General features: G+C 39.2%; 1 long non-coding RNA gene across 1 annotated transcript; it reads left to right on the forward strand.

Annotated features, from left to right (window-relative positions):
- The first annotated feature begins 330 nt into the window (after positions 1 to 330).
- Positions 331 to 11,182, forward strand: LOC145814374 (uncharacterized). Its single transcript, XR_014357670.1, has 2 exons — positions 331 to 984; positions 10,971 to 11,182. It is a non-coding gene; the product is annotated as an uncharacterized LOC145814374 (long non-coding RNA).
- The last annotated feature ends 12,653 nt before the right edge of the window (positions 11,183 to 23,835 follow it).

Genomic DNA, 23,835 nt, shown 5'->3' on the forward strand with positions numbered 1-23,835 from the left:
ACGAAACGTAACATGACACGTTACGTTACGTTTATGTAGGTGTCACGACACGTTACGTTTATGTAATGTCCCATCTGATATGGTCACGTTACGTTACGTTTATGTAGGTGTCACGTTACGTTTCGTAAACTTAATCTATGATAATATTTAATTTTCTATATATGATTTTATTATTATTTATAATATTAACAACTAATATTAAAAATAAATGCATCAACAAATTTCACACAAGACTTATAAAAACATAACTTTTTTAATAAGACGATATATAGTGTAATTGTAAATAATTTTTCCTAAAATTTAAGTAAAGTGCTGCGGATGTCTTATATAACCACCTTAATAATCTCCTCCGCAAAGCCACCAAGTAGTTGACTCATACCTGGCGCGCTGTCTCTCTCTCTCTCTCTCTTTCTCTGTGCATCGCGTCGATGGCTTGTCTTCAGAACCGACTCATCATCGTCCCTTCATCAATCTCTCTCTATCTCTTCTCTCTCCTCCTTTTCTCCCAAACCCATATCTGTATGTCCTCCAGAACCAGAACCAAAAGACCCACCTTGAATCTGAATCTGAATCTGAACCTTCCAATCGCAGACATCCACGACATCCTGCCTGAGTACGGGTTCCCGAAGGGCATAATCCCGAACGCAGTGAAGTCGTACAGTCTGTCGTCAGTGGACGGGTCTTTCGAGATCGAACTGGAACAACCCTGTTACGTCCAGTTCGATAAGGATGAGCTTATCTACTACGACAAGAACATTAAAGGGGTGCTGAGGTATGGTTCTGTTTCCCATGTTTCGGGTATTCAAGCCAAGCAGCTCTTCTTATGGGTTTCTGTCACTGGCATGGATGTCGATTTCAATAAGGATATGATTCAAGTTCATGTTGGACCTCTCTCTAAGAATTTGCCAGCCAACCAATTTCAGGATATTCCCAATTGTATCAACAAGGCTTCCCCACATTCTTCTACCACTCATTCAATCTGAGGTAACCCTTTTTTTTTTTTTTTCCTTTTTTCTTTTTCTTTTTTCTGCATATATATATCTACAAAACATAAGAAAATTACAAAATTTTAGACATTTTATTACGTCAATTTGTGACAAGGTTACGCATTTTGTATTGATATTGCAAAATTTTGCAGGAAATTATCATTTTTTATGGTACTGAACACTGTAGGATTTCTCAGCTTTTGGGAGAACATTTGTTTTACAAAGCTTTACCGCCATAATAATAATAATAATAATAATAATAATAATAATGAGCAATGGATATCAATAGTTATTTATTTCAATTACTTCATACAGTTTTTGAGCTATATAATTAGGATTTTATCTTAAGATTTTCATTGTAATGCATTTTATTGGTTGATATAATTTATATACATAGAAATTTACCAATGTGATTTTTATATTTGGAAAAACAACAATTGATATTTACATATGGTAGAAAATCAAATCAATAGAATCGATGCTATTATGTGTATTGTGGAATAATTGGGAGTAATCCCATATACATTGGAAGGATACTCATGAAATACAGTGATACCCTCAAGATAGTGAAGCTGCGCAGAGTGGCTCCTACATTGGGATTGCATCAAATTCAATTTTTTTCTTCTCCAAACTTCATAGATTTTGATTTTTTTATTCTGTTCACTTCAAATCTTTAAAGCTTAGTTCTTGGGCTTGAATCTAAAGTCCTCCAAGTGTTTAGTTAAGCTTGCAAAACCTTCCCAATTATGCCATTTCAGTGCAGGGAATCAATCTTCTTGCAAACACATGAAACAACACGAAAACATTGAGTTATGGACTATAAAGTGTAGTTTGGAGGGCTTAAATTTGTAACGTTTTGGCGCTTATCAAGGACTAATATCCTAATCTAATTAGGAAACTTTCCTAATGCTATTTGGGAAACAAAATCATAATAATACAAAGTTAACTAAATACTGATAATAATATTCTACCAATTACATTTATGAGACCGGAACACCTTCAGACCCACGGGCTTCACCATAGGCTTCCAAATCTGATAATGGGCTTCTAATAACTAATCAAGGGTTGTGCCATCAATTCTCCTCTGCTGGAATGAACTCAAGTCCGGCGAGTTAGGAGCATGACCAAGAATCCCATTTGAAGGAGGAACACACTGAATCAATGAAGAGTTCTTCAATTTGACGGTATGCGAATAGGTGGGATAAATGAGAGTTTACTTTGTCTTACTGTCAATGAAAGATTATGTGTTGGCATGTCCAGTATAAATGGCATTGTGATCCCCAGATCCATGTACAACCTAGTAGAATATGACAAAGCTTTAGAGAAAGAACATCAGACATTACCATCTCTTTGAGGTTGCCAATGTTGAATGTCATGGGACACCATTTATCAACCTTTAGCTTGGTGCCAATGGGATGTGTCTCATTCTTCAAACCTAACTTTTTCACATCTTCGAACACAACATTAGTGCAACTTCCTATATTAATGACTACAGAGCACACTTGATCATGACACTTCACCCTTGTGTGAAGAATTTGTCGGCACTGTAGCTTTTCATGCTCCTTCATGTTTTCCTTACTAGTTGCAACTGGCAAGTAATGGCTGAATGATCCCAATCAGCCCATCTTGAAATTCTTCATCATCAAAGTCAGGATCAAGGGGATCAATAACCTGTACATCAAGCTTTGCTTCCTCAAACTCTTTTGCTTCCATAATCTCTTCATTTTCAATCACAGCAACAGACTTAATAGGCATATTAATCTTGGGTGAAGGTTAATCTCGAGCTTGATGTCCAAAACCTTGGCAATTAAAACATGGTAAAGCTTGGCACTTCAGATGGGATCTACAAAAGTCGTCTCACTCCTTGTAAGAGTGTCTACTGGTGGCCACACAGGAGTGTTCTTCTTCTCTTTTTCCATCTGAAGTGCTCCTTGGACAGCATTGACCGTATGGTAAAGCTTGCTTGCAGCTAATCCACGAGAGATTTGCAGATTTAGTCCATGACGGTACATAGAAATCATGACATCTTCATTCCATGGAAAATCGATCTTGTAGCTGAACTGTAGAATAATTGAGTGTATTCATCCACTGACTTGCTTCTTTAATTGAGTGAATTGCAACTGAGCTTGTTACTTGTAACTCGGTGGAACAAAGTAACGGTTCATTGCAATTTTCACGTCTTCTCAGTTACATATAGTGTATAATGTTCTTGCTGATATTTTGACCACCCAATTCTAGTTGTTCCCTTCAATTTTCTTTCGGTAAAAAATCTCTCTCCCCTCTGTCATATGGTACCATCGAAAGAAACTCTCTAAGCTATGTAACCAATCAAAGAATACCTCTGGATCTTGGTTCCCATTAAAATCTGGAATGTCTAGTTTGGCACCCTATCTACTTCATTCAGGTGAGGTTCGGGTGAGGATCCATTGGTGCTTGTTGGTGTCCATATCCACAAGTAGGGGGTTGCGGTGGAGCCTGTTAAGAGTCATCATTGACTTTTCTAGAATTACCTAGGCTATTAAGTGCATATGTTGAATAATTTAGAAGACTCTGGGAAGATCTAGAAGACTCTAGAAAAATTTAAAGAAATCTAGAAGATTCTAGAACGTTAGAGAAACTTGTAGAAATCTAGAGAAATCTAGAAGGTTCCGGAAGGTTCTAGAATATTTTAGAAGTATAGAAAGTACTATTATATATTAGAATAGTTTAGAGAGTTCTAAAATATTGGAAAGTGTGAGTATATGCTAGAATATTCTAGAGGGTTAATAATAGCCCTTAGATCAAAATGATCCTAGCTATCCATTGAGGAGGTGGATGACTATATAAAGGGAAGTGACCTCATTTGAAATGGATAAGACACAACAATCAAGAGTGGAGGCAAGTGCTTGAGTGTGAGTGATTCTAAGAGTGAGGTGTCCTTGAGAGTCTTTTTGTATACTTGAGTGTATCTTTGCATCTAAATAAAGATTCACTTTTGTATAGCCGTTGTATTCTAACTCAACAATTTGGTATCAGAGCAAGGCGGTCAAGGACCATTTTCTTGAGTTGATTGTGCACAACTTAAGACTATGAAGCTTGTGGATTAGAGACCACACTTAATTGGTGAAAGTGCAGGAGGATCACACCAAGTCACGATGGTAAATCTTGTGAACACAACAAGTGCAGTCACAAGACTCAACAACAACTACCAGAGTTGGCAAAGTCGCATCAAGTTCTACCTTGAAGTGCAGGATTTGTGGGAGATTGTTAATGGAAATGAGACTGCACCACTTTCCACAAAAAAATGCCAAGGCACTCCGCAAATGGAAGATCAAGGCTGGAAAGGCAATGTATGTGCTCAAGACAACCATAGAGGATGAGTCGCTCGGGCGCATCAGGAATGATGACACGCCCAAGGCAGCATGGGACACCTTTGCATCACTGTTTTCAAAAACAAATGATGCTCGTCTCCAATTTCTAGAAAATGAGTTGATATCTACCACTCAAGGAAGTAAGTCCATAAGTGGATATTTCACAAAAATTAAGGATCTATGTCATGAAATTTCAGATCTAGATCCCAAAGCAAATATTTATAAGGAAAGAATGAGGAGGATCATTATACATGGGTTAAGGCCCGTGTATAATGCATTCATCACAGCTATAAGGGGTTGGCCAATTCAACCATCTTTTATAGAGTTAGAGAATTTATTGGCCAATAAAGAAAGTCTATGCAAGCAAGTGGCTGGGGTCTCATTGGAGGCTGAAGAGGAGGCACTCTTCAGTGATAATAATAGAAGGGGTGGACCAAGACGGGGTGGACCAAGACGGCCTAACTCTATAAGGCCAAAGAAAAATGAAGAACATGCCAAATCACAGCAACAGGATGGGAGCTCTCAGACAGGGGGAGTTCAATATGGCAACAACAACCAAGGATGGGAGCTCTCAGACAGGGGGAGTTCAATATGGCAACAACAACCATGATCGACGATCCTCAGCACCCTGGCGGCGTAACATAAAGTGCTACAAATGTGGAAAGAAAGGTCACTACACAAAAGATTGTCGTTCTGCAAAAGATTGTCATTCAAAGAGAAGGCAAGAAGAAGGTAACTTGGTGACATCCAAAAGTCACCAAGACAACAGTGAGGAAGAATGGGACTTTCAAGCATCCTTTGCAGTGTTCGATCCTAATGAAACTTATTGCTTTGAAGAAACAGACTTTGATGTACGGGTAGTGCAAGAGCAACATAGTCTAACCGCTAGTGAAGTGGTTGTATGTGTGGTTGTGTCTAAGCCTAATGAGTCGGCTCTTGTGGCGGAGTCTAAAATTGGAGCAATCAACTACAACAATGATTGGATTGTTGATTCAGGATGCTCTAACCACATGACTGGTGACGAGAAGAAGCTATCCAGTATGTCCAAGTACAAAGGAGGCCGGGTAGTAGTGACCACTGATAATACAAGGTTGCCGATCACCCATGTTGGTAAGACAATCATCACTCCTCGCTTCAACTCTAACCAAATACATCTGCAGGACATCTATCATGTGCCAGGGATGAAGAAGAATCTGTCTATCAGTCTCACAACTCACACCCTCAGGCAACTATGTGTTATTCGGCCCAGAAAATGTGAAGGTTTACTAGAAGGTTAAGTTATCTGGTACTCCCATCATGGAGAGAAAACGATTGGAGTCTATCTACGTAATGTCAGCATAATCAGCCTACGTAGATAAGACTCGAAAGAATGAGACTGCAGACCTTTGGCATGCACGCTTGGGTCACGTGAGCTATCACAAGCTAAAAATAATGATGAAAAAGTCTATGCTCAAAGGCCTTCCTCAACTAGATATTCGAGAAGATACAACTTGTGTTGGATGTCAGTATGGTAAGGCACATCAGTTACCATATGAAGATTCAAAGTATAGAGCTAAGGAACCCTCAGAGCTTATCCACTCAGATGTCTTCGGATCGGTAAAGTAAGCATCAATCAGCGGAATGCGCTACATGGTGACCTTCATTGACGACTTCTCAAGGTACGTGTGGGTGTATTTTATGAACGAGAAGTTTGAAGTTTTTGCCAAGTTCAAAGAATTTCGTAAGAAGGTTGAAAGCGAGCTTGGAAAGAAAATTCGATGCTTGCAAACAGATAATGGAGGAGAATATTCATCAAATGAGTTCTCTAACTATCTTAGAGAATGCCAAATTCGACATCAGTTTACCTGCTCAAGTACTCCACAACAGAATGGAGTGGCTGAAAGAAATAATAGACATCTTGCAGAGACTTGTCGGAGCATGCTACATGCTAAGAATGTGCCTAGCAAATTTTGGGCTGAATGTATGAAGACAAAAGCCCATGTGATCAACAGGCTACCACAGGCAGGTTTGGGGTTGGTCTCTCCCTTCTAGAAGTTATGGCACACAAAGCCTACAGTAAGTCACTTTCGAGTATTCGGATGTGTTTGCTACGTATTTGTGCCAAATCATCTACGTAGCAAGTTCGATAAGAAGGCAATTCGTTGCATCTTCGTGGGTTACGACAGTCAAAGGAAAGGGTGGCAATAATGTAATCCCACGACTGGCCGCTGCTATACTTCGAAGAATGTTGTATTTGACAAAACCTCATCTTGGTGGTCTTCACAAGATGTACCATTGTTAGACTCCAGAAATTTAGTAGATCAATTACTAGAAAAGTTGGGGGAGCAAAGACGAGGAAGAGGCACCTCCTACTTTAGAAATCATCAAGGAGCCAATATCAACACAAAGTGATGATGAGTTAGAGCCTGACTTGTCAAAGACACCAATAAGATCTTCAAGTTCGTGGAAAACAGGTGTCCATCACAAGAGTCCAAAAAAGGTTCGCCTGAGCCAACAAGAAGAGGTTGAAGAGATTGGACCAAAACTCAAAAGGTCGGAAAGACAATTTAAGCCTGATCCGAAGTATGTAAATGCTGCTCTAACTAAAGAAGATAGCATTACAGAGCCAACGACCTTTGAAAAGGCATCCCAAAGCAAAGCATGGCAGAAGGCAACGGAGGAAGAGATTCAAGCCCTCAAACAGAATCAAACATGGGAGCTAGTTCCTAAGCCTAAGGACACCGATATCATGCAAGTGGGTGTACAAAGTAAAAACTCATCCTGATGGATCGATAAAAAGGTGCAAAGCACATCTAGTGGCTCGAGGCTTCTCACAGCAATATGGATTGGACTAGGATGAAACATTTAGTCCAGTAGCAAAGATCACAACGGTGCGAGTACTAATAGCACTTGCAGCCAACAAGTCTTGGAAGCTGTGGCAAATGGACATAAAGAATGCTTTTCTGCACGGTGAGATAGATCGAGATATATATATGGAGCAACCGAAGGGGTTTGAAAGCAAAGGCCATCCAACTTATGTTTGCAAATTAAAGAAAGCCTTGTATGGCTTAAAGCAAGCGCCGAGGGCATGGTATGGCAAAATAGCAGAATTTCTAGTACAAAGCGGGTACTCGGTGGCACCAGCGGACTCGAGCCTGTTTGTCAAGTCTCAAGGTGAGCAACTAGCTATAGTGCTAGTATACGTGGATGATTTAATCATCACAGGAGATGATAAAGAAGAGATCCAAAGGGCAAGAGAGAACTTGTCAGTATGATTTCAAATGAAGGAGGTTGGAGAACTCAAGCATTTTCTCGGGCTTGAAGTAGAACAAAGTAGCAAAGGCTTATTCCTCTACCAGCAAAAATATGTTAAAAATTTGCTGCAGAAGTATGAGATGCTTGAGTGCAAGCCAGTTTCTACACCAATGGAGATGAATGCCAAGTTATGCTCAGAGGAAAGTAAAGACTTAGAGGATGTAACTATGTATCGGCAACTAGTAGGTAATTTGATCTACCTCACCCTCACTCGGCCAGACATTACATATGCAGTTGGTGTAGTAAGCCGGTATATGCAAAAGCCAAAGAAACCTCATCTAGAAGTAGTTCGTCGAATACTCCGATATGTGAAGGGTACAATTGACTTCGGTCTTTTGTACAAGAAAGGCGAAGCATGCAAGGTAATTGGCTATTGTGATGCTGATTATGCGGGAGATCATGACACACGGAGGTCGACTACTGGGTACGTGTTCAGCCTTGGTTCAGAAGCAATCTCTTGGTGCAGTAAGAGACAACCTACTGTATCATTATCTACCACAGAGGTTGAATACACAGCAGCAACAATGGCAGCTCAAGAAAGCACATGGCTTATGCAATTAATGAAGGATCTACACCAGCAAGTTGAGTATGGAGTATCATTGCACTATGACAATCAGTCAGCAATACGTTTGGCTGAGAATCCAATGTTTCATGCAAGAACAAAGCACGTGGGGATACATTACCATTTCATTCGAGAGAAGGTGCTCCAAGGAGAGATACAGATGAAATCAATCAGAACGGACGCAGGCTTGTTTACTAAGGGACTTGGAGCTTCAAAGTTTGTAGAGCTTCAGAAGCAACTCGGCTTAACTACAAAAGAAAAACTAAATAAAGGAGTCAATGCTGAGAGGGAGTGTTAAAAGTCATCATTGACTTTTCTAGAATTATCTAGACTATTAAGTGCATATGTTGAATAATCTAGAAGACTCCGGAAAGATCTAGAAGACTCTAGAAAGATCTAAAGAAGATTCTAGAACATTGTAGAAGATTCTGGAACGTTAGAGAAGCTTGTAAAAATCTAGAGAAATCTAGAAGGTTTCGGAAGGTTTTAGAATATTTTAGAAGTATAGAAAGTACTATTATATACTAGAATAGTTTAGAGAGTTCTAGAATATTGGAAAGTATGAGTATATGCTAGAATATTCTAGAGGGTTAATAATAATCCTTGGATCAAAATGATCCTAGCCATCCATTGAGGAGGTGGATGACTATATAAAGGGAAGTGACCTCATTTGAAAGGGATAAGACACAACAATCAAGAGTGGAGTCAAATGCTTGAGTGTGAGTGATTCTAAGAGTGAGGTGTCCTTGAGAGTCTTCTTGTATACTTGAGTGTATCTTTGCATCTAAATAAAGATTCACTTTTGTATAGCCGTTGTGTTATAACTCAACAGAGCCACCAAAGGTCCAGTAGCTGTAACCTTCCCTTTATGTTCCAACGTCTTGCATTTTGGTCAAGGTTGCTTTTATCTCTTGCACATCGATTTTTTATCTCCTGATGTTCCTGAGGTAGGTCTTAAATTTGGAGTTTAAGTTGGCATTAGTGACCATGGTTTGCCTAAGTTGTGCCTTTGTTGGAGATATAGGACCTTTTTTTTTCTTTCTTTTTTTAAGTGGCTGGACTAAGGTAAAGGCAGGCTGATTTGTATTACTGTCAGGGATTATGGGCTGAATGTTGATAATGAATTGTAGGCTGAATTGGGTTTAAGGAGTAATCAATGCAAAGATTGTAACGGCTTTGATAGGAAAGATGAGCTGGCATGTATTTAGTGTTCTGGAGTGAATTAAGAAGACACAATAGGTTCGTTAAATTGGCAGTTCATGGGCTGTTGGTGTGGTTTTAATGAGCTGTGGGCCAAATATGCAGGTAGATTTGAAATTATTGGGCTGCCATGGGCAAGGGCACTGGGTAAAGGCAGGTTTTAAAATCATAAAATGGGCTTGTTTGTTGGGTATTTATTGCACTGAAGTTGACGCTACTTGTGGGGTTGGGTTGAAAACTTCTTCTTTTTTTTTTTTTTTTGGGAGGGTAGTTAAAATTGTTGGGTCAGGTTTTAAGGATTAATGGTTCAGATAAAGGGTAAATGGGTTGGGGTTTATAAAGGAAAAAGGGTTGGATTAAGGTGAAAACAAACCTTTATTGTTGTCCTCTTTGTTGAGGCAAAACCCGAACCGGTGGTCCATCTTCGTGACAACACTCAATTCCTGCATTAGAAGTCAGAATCTCACACCTTGGACTAGATTCAAAACCTAGCATGCCTGCATTCGAAACATATCACTTCCTACGTGTTCACTCTCATATTTTGAGATGCAAACAGAAAAACTAGGGTCAAATAGGTTTGAAAATTGTATAACTAAAACTAAATGTATAATATAATTTTAGCAACAATAGAAGTAGAAATAATGGGGAAATGTGTTGGCTTAAGTTTAAGAGTGCATCTGTGATATTATGTGATCAATGAATGTTAATAAAATTGAAAGGAAAATTTTGTAGAATGCTTAGATGCTTTACGACACAAAATAATATGAAACATGTTTATAAAAGAGTGCAGCTAAAATGAAAATGCTTAGATAAATTTGCGGTAAAACTAAGAAAGATATAATTAGAAATGAATATATTCATGAAATAGTATTAGTAGTACAAATTAAAGGTAAGTTGATGGAAAAGAGGCTATAAGATGATTTGGTTGTGTACAACGAAGTCATGTAGATGCAACGATAAGGCACAATGATGTGATTACCATTACTGGGAATGTTAGGGGGAGGAAAACACTTAAATTGACATGGGATGCAGTTATGAAACACTATATAAATTTATTTAATTTAACTAAGCATATAGCTTTTGACAAAGTGGAATGATGAAAAAGGATTTATGTGGTCAACTCTACTTGATTGGAACACAATTTAGTTTGGTTTGGTTTGGTTTGGTTTGGCTTGAAGTTACCACCTAATTTGTGTAAGAAAGACTGTTCTTGAGTTAGAATGATAAAACAATATTTATTGTTGTTCTTTTTAAAACGTGAAGGAACAGTTTTATATCTAACCTAAGGTTAGGGGCAGTATGTATGAAGGGGAATGTGAAGGCGATGGATTGACCTCTCTGTTCAAAAACACACTCTAACCACTGAGCTTCTGGAGCATTCATTCCCTATACAACACTTCAGTTGAAGTTCAAATGAAAGCATGTCATCAAGTTTAGGGCTTGGTCTTCCGGCTATATCTTAAACAATGATATGATTTATGAGCCAACTACCCTCCCTTGTAAGCAAAATTGGGATATTGGTTATTTATTCAAAAATAATTTCCTGGTTTGGTGAATACATATATTTGCTTTTGGCAGGTTGGTACTCCCATGGTCTGAAGCCCTCCACCAACTTTTTCAGTGAATATGAAATGTGGAAAGGACATAATGTGTGTACTTGAAATGTTATTGTTTGTTTAGTGTGATCTTTCCACAAATGGAAAGGATTACTGTAAAATCCCTTGGACATCTATCTAATGTATTTTATATTCATTTGCAATGCTTATATAACCAGTGGTGAATTTGATCCATTTGTTTCTTGCCTTTCTTCGAAACTCTTTTTTTTTCCCCCTTTGGGTACATCTGAATACAAAAGACTCGTAAATGTGAGTCCAGATCCTCTCCAGTTACTCTCTCCAATGGCTCCTACTGGGGATGGTCCAGATGGGGCCACATCACCTTGCAGGACACGTGAGTCCAGATCCTCTCCAGTTACTCTCTCCAATGGCTCCTACTGGGGATGGTCCAGATGGGGCCACATCACCTTGCAGGACACGGGTGATTCAGATTTGTTTCTTTATACAAAAAATTTCAAAATACACTCATATTGAATTACGTGCTCTTTCTCTGACACTCTCTCTCTATCTCCGTCATTCTCTCACTGAGGCCTAGCTTGGGAAGACTAAATAAGTGTATTTTTTGACTTTTTTTGTATTATGTGTAGAAAAAGTAGAGAGGATATGTTGATTGATGTGACCCAAAAAAGATAAAAAGATGAAATAAGTGCACTTTTTTCTTTTCTTTGTAGCCAAACTTGGCCTGAGGCACACACAACACACACTCTCTCTCTCTCTCTATCTCTCACATTTCTAATAAAAAATTTAATAAATTATTTGTCTTTTTCATTTTATTTTAAATATATATATATATATATATATAATTTTTAATATAAAATTAATATCATTGGAAATATACCCCATAAAATGAGACTAATATTAAATATATTTGATAAAAATTTAAAATAAATAAAAAGTAATTACTATGTTTAGTTATTTTTTCAAATTATTATTTTTTCAATACAAAAATTATTTTGATGAAACTAAAAACACAAATTATATATTTTTGAACTTCTCTAAAACAATTTTCATTCCAAAAAAGAATCATATAAAAATAATGACTTTTAATTTAGTTTTATTAACCAAACGAGTTTATAATTTCTTTTAAAGGAAATAAAAGAACACACAAATTCAATCTGTGCATATATACAAATCAAATATATTTTTATTTTCTTTTAAAAAAAATTATAAATTCGTTTGGTTAATAAAATTAAATTAAAAGTCATTATTTTTAGGAAAAATTACTCAAATCCTATTTGGAGAAAGTTGTTCCATTTACTCCTAGAAGTTTTCTTTCAAACCACTTAGTCTTTTTTATTTTGGGTATGTTGTATTTCCTTGATTTGGATGTTTGGAAGTTTACTTGTTTGCCCTTGTATGTGATTTTGTTTGGCTTTTTTCCCTAATGTTGGATGTGCATAGGTACGGTAGGTTTTTACATTTCTTTTTTTTTTTTTTTTTTTGTAGGAATTTAGTAAAGTGATTTGTAGGTAGATGATGTTACCCCATTTGTGGTGTTACTGGTGTGGTGTTTGTCCTAATTAAAACATTGACATTATTTAACATACAAATGATTCAAACCACTAACACTACTATATCCCCAATAATCATAACAATGTCAACAAACATGGGCCATTTCACGTGTAAAAAACACATGTTAATACAAACATCACAATGACAAAATGTGGCTAACAAAAGCCACAACGTTACACAACACAATCATTGTTCGACAACATAAAGTTACACCAACTTGCCAAATGGCATCTACATATACAAAACCCATAGCAAAACAATGACCACACCACCAAAACCCCAATGTACTCCAAACCCACATTACCATTCACATACAACAACAATACGATACGAACTTATAACATTACCATCCCAACATTACATATAAAAATGGACAACAATGTTGACAACACAATCATAATATTTATCAAAGAAGTAAAATAACAACATTAAAACATATAACTAACGTCGTCGCCAATGCAATAAGAAGTGTATACACGCTAGTTATATGTCGGTGACGTCAAACCAACGACGAAATGATGTAGTTCTCAATCCTAATCGCTGTATTGACAGAAATGATGTATTTCTAGGGTTTGGAAGGAACCAAACGTTAAAATTGGCAACACAAAGATATGGTTTAATGTTGCCACAAATCAAATAAACAACAAATAAAGCAATCTACACCCGTTAACATTGGGAACTCATAATATTTCCATTTTGTCTCTTCCGTTTTGATTGGGATGGAAGGAAAACAGAAAAAGACTATAGTAAGCTTTTTTGGCACAAACGTAATTTTTACATCATTTACCATAACATTTGGGACAACACGCGCTAACACCATGTACAAAAACGTCATTACCACTTAAATGGGACCTATCAGTGCATAAAATAAAAGGCAAGACTAAATAGTTCAAAATTTTATAATTTGGGATTTAATTATGCATTACCCTTATTTTTATATGATTTTTTTTATAATGAAAATTGTTTTTGAGAATTTCAAAAATATATATATGATTTTTGTGTGTTTATTTTCATCAAATTAATTTTCATATTTAAAAAATAATAATTTGAAAACATAACTAAACATAGTAATTATTTTTTATTTATTTTCAATTTTTTATCAAATATATTTAATATTAGTCTCATTTTAATGGTATATTTTCACTAATATTAATTTTATATTAAAAATTATATATATTATTAAAATAAAATGAAAAAGATTAAAATAATTTTTTAATTTTTTACTAGAAATGTAAGAGAGGGTGTGTTGTGAGTGTGTCAGTGAGTGAGAGAGAGAGAGAGAAAGAGAAAGAGGGAGTGGAATCTAGTGTGAGTGTGCGTTTTAGAATTTTTTTTTTTTTTTTTTTTTTTTTTTGGTTTAAGAAAACAAATATGAGCCACTTATTTCCTTGTGAGTGACATGGCCCCATCTGAACCATCCCCCGCATGAGTCATTGAAGAGAGTAACTGAAGAGGATTCAGACTCCGTAAACATGACCTTCTATTAGTTGGAATGGCTCTTATCTAACTAGGCTATGTCTATCCATTTGCACAATGCCATAGAAGCCCTCCAACGGTGTAGTTGTTTGTAAATCACACTCACCCCCATAGGCTATGTTTGTTTGGGTATAATGGATTTGTGAGATTAGCATTATAATCCCTTTAGATTGTGTATTCTATCTCATGTTTGGATTAGCTTGGGATTATAAGATCTGATTGATATCCAAACGTCTCTCCTTAGTCCTCCATTTTGTATCACACTCCCCTCGCTACAACATATAAGACTTTTAGAGCCTATTTGATTGGCAAGATTAACAGTGAGAAGATCAACAATCCATGATATTAGTGTATGATTAATTATCTAGCTAGAGGTTAGCCAGCTAGATTAATGAGATACCCTTTTGTCCACTTTTGTTTTGCAATAGATTTGGAAATATATGATCCTAATTATATGTCTGTTTTGCATTATTAGTTGTAAGATTAAAAATTCCGTCAATTTTGTTGGATACAATAGAATGGTCATTAAAATCTAATCCGAATGATAAAATTTACAACAAAACAATGGAATGTAAGTCACACACATTAATAATTCTAATTCTATGCTATAATCTTTTGAATCAAACAAGCTCTTAGGGATCAAATGTTTGTCTTTAATGGTCGACAATTAAAAACACCCTCACATCTTGACCTAATTTTGCCGACCGAAAGTAAATTTCCCTCAATTTGCTTAATTCAGTAATGAGAATGCAAAACGAATAGATATGTTCTCACTTGAAGAACTCATATTCTCAGTCCAAGTCTATTACAACCAAAGGTAGATCTCTCTTTATTCTAAAGCCTCGATGTGAGGAAATCTGCAAATTTGAAATGTTAATGAAGAAGACTCTTATCATTCGAATCAAACACAATATATATAATAAATATTTTATTTTATTTTTTATTTATTTAAATTGCACACGTAACCATGTATATATATATATTTATAAACCTCACAAAAGAGCAAATCCCAAACAAACAGAGCCTTAGATTTGTCGAAAAAGTGAAGTGAGTTTGCTCGAACGAAATAGACAATAGACACAAAAGCTCTGTGTATTTGAAAGTAAAAATTGTGATACCTATACATAGGTCCTGTCGTGAGCTTTTATAGATTCCACCTAGCATAATCGTAGTAGGACTCCAACTCTCTTCAATAGAGTCCTGCTAGGAATCACACGCCCAAGGATAATGCCTATTCTGATAACACTATACTCACTACCAACCAAGTGAGATCGTTGTATCTCTTACCTCGGCTAGTACCGCACTCAACCGAGCTTACACAGCTCGGTGCTACTTTAGGAAACACTGTCATAGCCCTGTGAGATGGTGCCATGCAGAGTTACCTTTAGCTCGGTCCTCCTTCCACCTCGGTCTTCTACGGGGTTTAGCCCGAGATAGCCAGGTCCGGCCCCCAGCAGCCCATCTTTGACCAACTTGATGCATAGATGATCCAAGACCGTGCTATCCGAACATTTACGTTGGCCCATAGTTCGACCCAACGTCTAAGATTAAACTGGTCTTAGCTCGACCCAAACTTATACACATAAATTACCCTCTCAATTGCCCCTTAATTCCATCTAGGCAGCATGATTGGGATTAGTTTTCCCAAGCCGTGCTAAGATATTCAAACCAACCGAACCAAAATAAGCAGCCCAACCGAGCTAAAATATTCAACCCAACCGAGCTAAAATATTCAACCCAACCGAACTAGAAACGTGTCCGTCAGTTGGTAGCTTGGTCTTTTCAGAACCGCGCCTGTCGTACAGCCTATTGTCCTACGTACCTGACATCGTATCCTTACTAGGACACGTGGCACGTGCCCATTGCCCCTCTATACTGTGACAATCATCTAACATTTACCAAAAAATTTCGAAAAGTCTCGTCGTTTTTGCTTCTATGTCATATAAAACTCATTTTTCGACCAATCATTCTCACTATTCATCTTTTCTCTTGCAAACCATCACATTCTGAGTTCCATATCTGCACCTCCTATGCTTCAGTCCCAACCCAAGTAACTACATTGCCTACTTCACTCTCCTTATTTCTGGTGCTCCTTCTATCGATTGGATTTTGTTTTCATGCCCTGAATCCGTAAGTTGCCCATGCCTCTTTCTCCTTTTACTGATGTACTTTCTGTTTGTCTTTAAAGCGTGTTATATCCACTAAAGATTGAACAAATGCCAAAAATTCAAAACTACATGCTTAAACCTAAAAACATACTGACTGGAACTCGAACAAGTCTAGAACCGTGTTTTTTATCCAAAATCGTACTGTGACTGAAATAGGAACCTGTTTGCGACCTTTAGGCTTGCTTTTGACCAGACTAGAAATGCCTTGCTCAACAATCGAGCTATAATCCTTCCCTTCCCCCTAAACCGAGCAGAAATGACCTCGATTTAAGGCCGACCTAAAACCTTGAGCCGGTTCTGTTCCTTGGCCGAACTAAGCATGGCTCATGACCCACTTGACACTGAGCTAGGCTTATTTAGTATTGACTATTTACTTAGCCCGATTTATTACCTAGGCATAACACTTTTTATTTTCACTTTGCAGACTTGACTAGGTTTGCCAGGCACACCTTGCACTTTACCCCTGGGCTCTTTTGCTTAACTGAGCCAACAAAACGCCGTGGTAGGCTGCCGTGTAAATTTTTATTTACATAGTAATTTTAAGATAATGAGCAAATACCGCTTTCTGGTGGACTCGCTTGGTGCCATGGCCGAATTCCAAAGGGATTACCATATACCAGACGACATCCACCTTACCTTGGCCGAGCTAGACACCACGCCATGGGACAACCTAGGTTTTGTTCCTTTCACCGTGGTGTCCATTGTAGAGGAGGGACTTCGGTTCCCAGTCCAACCATTAATTTATGAGTTCCTTAAACAAACCAAGCTATGCCCCACTCAATTATCAACCAACACTTATAGGATTATTAATGTGATAGCCGAGTTAAATCGTCGCCTTGGCCTCAACCTCAGTTTAGCCGAGCTGTTCCATCAATATTTGCTCGGCCAAAATGACGACGGATGGATTTATTACCTTAGAATCAAGAAAGCCCAAAAGATAATTGTCAAGAAAACACCAGAAAAAGACCTAAACGATGACGATTTTCTCTAGGTGTCAGGAAATTTTGAAGACCAAAAAGCCCAGATACCGGGCTACAACATTAACTGGAACAAAGGAACATCCGGTAAGGATAGTCTCGTTTAAATCCTTTCTGCTATCATATCACATGTCGTGCTAACCTGTGCAAGTTTGCCCCTTTTTGCAAATTTAAACCAGCTTAAATCCATTTATGCATACGCCAACCAGGCTGCACTTTGAGCCGCACTACGTTATTGGCATAGAGACTGGGCCAAACTGCTTGACGTGCAACTGACCTACCGCTATAGTGGTAAGAGAAAAACCAAAGTAACTAACTTCCTTTTAGAGTTCTCACCTGAGCCTGACCCTACCTTTCCCCAAATCAACTTAATCCCACTAACTGAAGAATAAGAAATGGCCAAGAGGAGAGCCGTTCGAGGCTTTAATCACCGAACAGGTAACCATCTCGAATGTCGAGGTCCAGACCGTGGAAACCGTTGTTGCCTTACCTTCCTCTCGGGCTACTTCATCTCGACCCAGCAAGAGACCGCGTACTTCGGCCTCTCAACTGCAGCAGCTGGTGGACGAAGAAGAGGTCGAGCCACCTGAGACCGAGCTGCCTGCATGCCAATCTCGTCAAAGGGGAGGCCACCCCGACCATGCTAGTTCTTCTTCAGCGTGGGCTCCGACTGTGACTTTCAAAGGTCATGCTGTGTCCACGACCAACTTTGCTGCCATTGAAAAAGACTACATATTAGCCTTTGGTCTATCCAAAAGCTTGTGTCTTCCAGCCGACATGGAAAAGCATGAGCACTTGACTAAGTTGAAGGTGATTCGGTCCACCACCAAGTCGATGGTTCTAGTGAAGTTTGAAATTTTTTATATAACTGCTACTTTTTACAATCTCCTGGTGCGGTTGAACTTATCACTTCTTACGCTTTGTAGGCTGTCCAGAAAAATCACACTACCCACCAACGTGTTATCGAATTGCAAAAAACGGCAAAGGCAGTCGTCGCCAAGGTCAAAACAAAAGACGTCAAGCTAAAGGTCCTGAAGGTTTCTCTAGCTGAGCTGAGTGCCAAGAATGAGAAACTTGCCAAGCAAGTTAGTGCGGTTGAGGCTGAAAAGTAAAAAGATTTAGCCAAGAAAAAAGACCGGTATATACACAAACTTGCCAAGCTGGAGAAGGAAAAGGATGCCGAAATAAAGGAGTTGCAGAAGAAGATAGAGGATGCAGAGGACTGTGGTTTCAAGGAGGGTGAAGAAACCTATGTCCAACAATGCGAAGCTGCTAAAGACATTTTCTTCAAGTGCGGCTGGAAGGTTGTGGCCAAAAATCTCTATCAGTCGCACGACTCTGAGATGTTCCTGAATCCTTCTCTTCACTTCATACCGGGTTATATAACGAACTATGCAAATACCGTCCAGCAAAAGTTCCTTCAGGTGGAAGTGAATGAGGATGAAGAGGCCCAGATCCAGCCGACGTCCCTCCCACTGATACTGACCTCGGTCACCAGGCTTCATTGCCAGCTCGGGCAGATCTGCTCAGCCAAAGTTGTGCTGAATCTTTCTGATGGAACGACTGTGACCGATCTAATACAAGAAGGTGAAACTGGGGTCGGCCTGCCAATTGGTGAGGTCCGCGTTGACCTGGACGCAGAGCTAGATGACCTTTTTGTTTGATCAGGAAGCCTTTCTTCTTATTTTTTGCTTAGTTTTTCTTTGTTTTATAAAATGTAACTGGGCTATACGCGCCACCTCTTGTAATCGCCTTTCAATGAATGAAAGAAAGTTTTTTTATTCTTTTTGCTCGGTTATTGCCATTTTCCTCTGTTGTAGTGTATCATCCTTACTACATGCCTAGCTAGACCAATTAGCTCGGCTTTACTTTATCCTGTCCACCTTTTTTTGGCCGAGATACTTAGCTCGACTAAAAAGCAACGTGGGAAAAACAGCGAACCTCTTTAATCGAGATTTTTGCCTCAGTTAAAGAAATGACAAAGTTGGTCACACTTGCCAACCTTCTTTAGCTGAAATCCTTATCTCGGCTAAAGAGTGCAAAAAGTGTTAGTCAAACCTGCCAACCTTCTTTAGTTGAAATCCATATTTCAACTAAAGAGTGTAAAAAGTGTTGGTCAAACCTGCCAACCTTCTTCAGCTTAGATCCTTGTCTCGGCTAAAGAAAAGAAAAAAGTGTTGGTCAAACATGCCAACCTTCCTAAGCCTAGATCCTTATCTCGGCTAAAAGGAGAAAAAAGTGTTGGTCAAACCTGTCAACCTTCTTGATTTCCCCCACGAACAATTTTCACAAACAGAAGAAAGAACTTTCATAAAAAAAATGTCTACTTGTTTTATTGAAAAAGAAAAATTACAAGTGTTTAAGAAAGAGCTAAAAATAAAATATTTTGAGATTGGCCATGTTCCATGGCCGTGGAATAGCTTTGTCGTCCACATTTTCTAGGTGATATGCCCATTTTCCAGCCAAGCCAATTACTCTGTACGGTCCTTCCTAATTAGGTCCTAATTTTCCATCTCCAAGCACCAACGTGTTGCCCATTACTTTGCGCAGCACCCAATCTCTAATCTTGAATTGCCTTGGGTACACTGTTTTATTATATTTCCTGGACAACTCTTGTGGATATAAGGTAATATATTCTAATGCCCTTTCTCTTCTCTCTTCTGCAAGGTCTACTTTTAGGGTTATGGCCTCGCCATTCAAGTCTGGATCAAAAGTTTCGCTTCTAATGGTGGAGAGGCTAACTTCCAGAGGAATTACTGCCTCCATGCCACAAGCCAAGGAAAAAGGTGTTTCGATAGTCGACCGCCGAGGTGTAGTTCGATAAGCCCATAAGACGTGGGAAAGTTCCTCAGCCCATTTGTCTTTTGCTTTTTCAAACCTCTTTTTCAAACCATCTAAGACTACCTTGTTGGAAGCTTCAGCCTGGCCATTGACTTAGGGGTACGATGGCGTAGAGTTATAAAATTCTATCTTGTATTCTTCACAAAAATCCCTAAAGATTTTTCTATCAAACTGAGTGTCGTTGTCAGATATCAAAGGCTTAGGGATTCCAAACTGGGTTATGATGTTCTGCTAGACAAACTTCTTGACGTCTTTTTCTTTTATGGATGTGAGCGCTTCTACCTCCACCCACTTTGTGAAGTAGTCCGTTGCCGCGAGAAAGAACTTTCTATTGCCTGGCATGATTGAAAGTGGTCTTACTATGTCCAAGCCCCACATTGTAAAGGGCTAAGGGCTGGTCAAAGGTAGGAGCTCTCTAGCCGGTTGATGTATTTGATGTATGAATTTTTGATATTTCTCACACTTCTTGACATACTTCTCTGCATCCGCTTGCATGTACGACCACTAATACCCTTGTGAAATAGCTCGATAGGCCAAGGATCGCCCTCCTTGATGACTCCCACACACGCTTTTGTGTATTTCAAATAAGAATACCTCAACCTTGCTAGAATGGACACACATCAAGTATGGCCCTGTGAAGGATTTCTTGTACAATGCCAGGGATGGAAAAAACCAAAACCGCTGTGACTTGGCGCAAATTTTATTGGCTTCCTTCTTTTCTTCAGGCAAAATGTCGTCTTTTAAAAACACTATAATAGGATCCATCTAGGAAGGACCTAGATTGGCGCAGTATGCTTCGGCTACTTCAGGCTCTTCAATACTTGGTCTTGGTAAGAAGTCTATTAACAATGGGTGTAGGATAGACGTATCTGCTATTGACGCAAAACTTGCCAGCTCATCTACCTTACTATTTCCCTCTCGGCTGATTTGCTTTATCCTAACCATTTCAAATTTCATGATCTCCATTCTGACCAACTCTTGGTACTTGGCCATTCTATCATCCTTTGTTTCGCAGTCGCCTGAAATTTGATTGACTACCAGTTGGGAGTCACTATATACCATTAGCTTGGCAACCTCCATGCGAAATGCTGACTTCAAAAATGCTAATTATACTTCATACTCCGCCTCGTTGTTAGATACTAGAAAACCAAGATTGATTGCCTGTTCAATGGTCAAGCCATCTGGTGAGATGAGAATTATGCAGAGTCCTGCACCGTGTCTGTTGGACGCTCCATCTATGAAGAGCTTCCACATCTCTCCTACAAATAACTTCCAGCAAGTGGAGGGATCTGATGATGCCTTAGGATTAGGGGCGTCGATGCCGACGCTGTCTTCTTCTAAGTTGTTGGTCGTCATTATGATCTCGTCCTCACTGTCTAGTTGTCTTAGGACTAAACTTTTAGTCGAGTCCTTACTTGTCGTACTGCAATTTGCTCATTCTTTCCTTTTTCTAAGGCTGAATAGTTTGCTATGCAGTTGAGTGACCTGCTATGGGGGTTGCGCTGTCCCTGCGGCACCTTCTCCCATTTTCCTGGTTAAGTCGATCGGGTAAACCTGATGACTTTCTAGGAAAAATTCAGCCACGAAGTCTGCTAAAGCTTACGCTTTTATTGCGGTTCTTGGATGAAACTTAATGTCGAACTGTCCTAACTCCACTGCCTACTTCAAAATTCACCTAGAAAAATCCGCCATTTCAAACAAGACTTTTAAGGGAAAGGCTGTTAAAATAATCACAGTGTGGGCGTGGAAGTAGTGCGATAATTTTTTGGAAGCCATCATCAAAGCTAAGGCCAACTTCTCCAATGGTAGATATCTAGTTTCAGCACCCAGCAATGTCTTGCTAACATAAAAGATGGGCAGGTGTTGTATTCCCTCAGCCCGTACCAACACTGCGCTAACTGCATGCTAGGAAACTATTAAGTATAGAAAAAGTTCTTCTCCTGGTATTGGGGTTACCAACAACAGTAAAGAGGTCATGTATTCTTTCAAGCTTTTCCAGGCGTGGTCGCACTCGTTATCCCATTCAAATTTGGCCTTCAGTGCCTGGAAGAACGGTCGACATCTGTCTGACGACCGACTTATGAATCGGTTTAGCGCTGCAGCTAGGCTGTGAGATTTTGTACTTCTTTGACTGTATTGGACCTCTTTAGGTCTCGAATGGCTTTGATCTGAAACAGATCGGCTTCTATACCCCGGTTGGTTACTAAAAAACCAAGAAACTTTCCCGACCCCACACCAAATGCGCACTTGGATGCGTTCAGTCGCAGTCCGTGGGTTTTCAAAACTTGAAACATCTCATCTAGGCCTTTGAGATGATCCCCTTCATTCTAATTTTGACTACCATGTCATCTATGTAAGCTTCCATTATTCTGCCTAACAATGGCTCAAACATTTTGGTGATCATCTGTTGAAATGTTGCCCCTGCATTTTTTAGGCCAAAAGACATGACCCTGTAACAATATAATCCCCTGGGTGCTTTAAACGCCGTGACCTCTTAGTCTGGTTCATACATAGAGATCTAATGGTAACCACGATATGCATCAAGAAAGCTAAGTCGGTTATGTCCTGCAGTTAGGTCCATCTGTTGGTCTATTCGTGGTAGAGGAAAACTGTCTTTCGGGCATGCTTTGTTGACTGTCTTGTAGTCCATGCAAACGCGCCATTTGCCATTCTTTTTTGGTTCCACTACCGTGTTGGAAATCCACCTGGAATAGTGTACTTCTCTGATTGCCCCTGCTTCCAGCAGGTTTTCTACTTCTTCGCCACTATCTCTAGGTGGTGAAGTGCAGATCGACAAGTTCGCTGTATAATTGGTTGTTGGGTGGACATTGAGCTGATGACAGATGAAGTTGGGGTCAATACCAGGCATGTCATATGGTGTCTAGGCAAACACTTCAATGTTAGAGGTCAAAAACTCCATAATCTTTATTCTCTCGGTGCTGGACAGAGTTGAGCCGAGCACAAAGAACCTCTCTGGATTTTTGTCATCTATCCTTACCTCTACCAAGTCTTTCACTGCTTTCTACTTGGCTTGCTGACATTTGTAAATAGCTCATTGCTTTCTGGCTCCTCCACCATTTGTATGAACCCTTTTGCAACCCGGCTACCGTTTATTATGACGAAGCTTTGCTTGGACATGATTTGGTCTCCTAAGACTTCTTCAATCATTCTTGCTTCGTTGGGGAACCGTAACACCTGGTGGTAGGTCGATGCTACCGCCCGCATGGCATGTTACCACGTTTTTTCCAAGATTATGTTGTAAGTGGATGGGACCTTAAATATCTAAAATTCCACTTGCTTTGTCATTGTTCCTATTTTGATTGGGAAAATTATCTTACCAATCGTCCATTCTAGCATTGAGTTGAAACCAACTAAGGGAGATGTTGCAGGTGCTAAGTCTTTGTCCTACAATTTGAGTTGCTTGAGGTCTCGTAGTACATTATCTCACATGAGCTCCCTTGGTCAATCAGGATCCGTTTGATGTCGAAATTCTTGATGTGCAGAGTAACTACTAGTGCGTCGTTGTGAGGGCTTTGTAACCTTGCTAAGTCCTTGTCAGAAAAGGTGATGACATTTGTAGCCTCCGTCCTTGTCAGAAAAGGTGATAACATTTGTAGCCTCCGTTTTTTCTTTTTTCACGGTAGGTTGTGCACTCAGTACCTCTCTCATGTGCTCAGCCTTCTTGATCATTCCTTTGAGTTCACATACTCGTTCAGGCTCGATGATTCCATGTATCACATTGATTATGCCTTAGGGCGAACCGTCAGCTGGCGTCCCATCTGGCCTGTTGCAGTCCTGGGGGGCTGGCTGTGCTCCCCCCTCGATATATTGGTCTAAGTGGCCTGCGGCCACT

Source organism: Camellia sinensis, unplaced genomic scaffold, assembly GCF_055761805.1.
Source record: "Camellia sinensis isolate YWXY unplaced genomic scaffold, ASM5576180v1 Unanchor1, whole genome shotgun sequence".
NCBI lineage: Eukaryota > Viridiplantae > Streptophyta > Magnoliopsida > Ericales > Theaceae > Camellia > Camellia sinensis.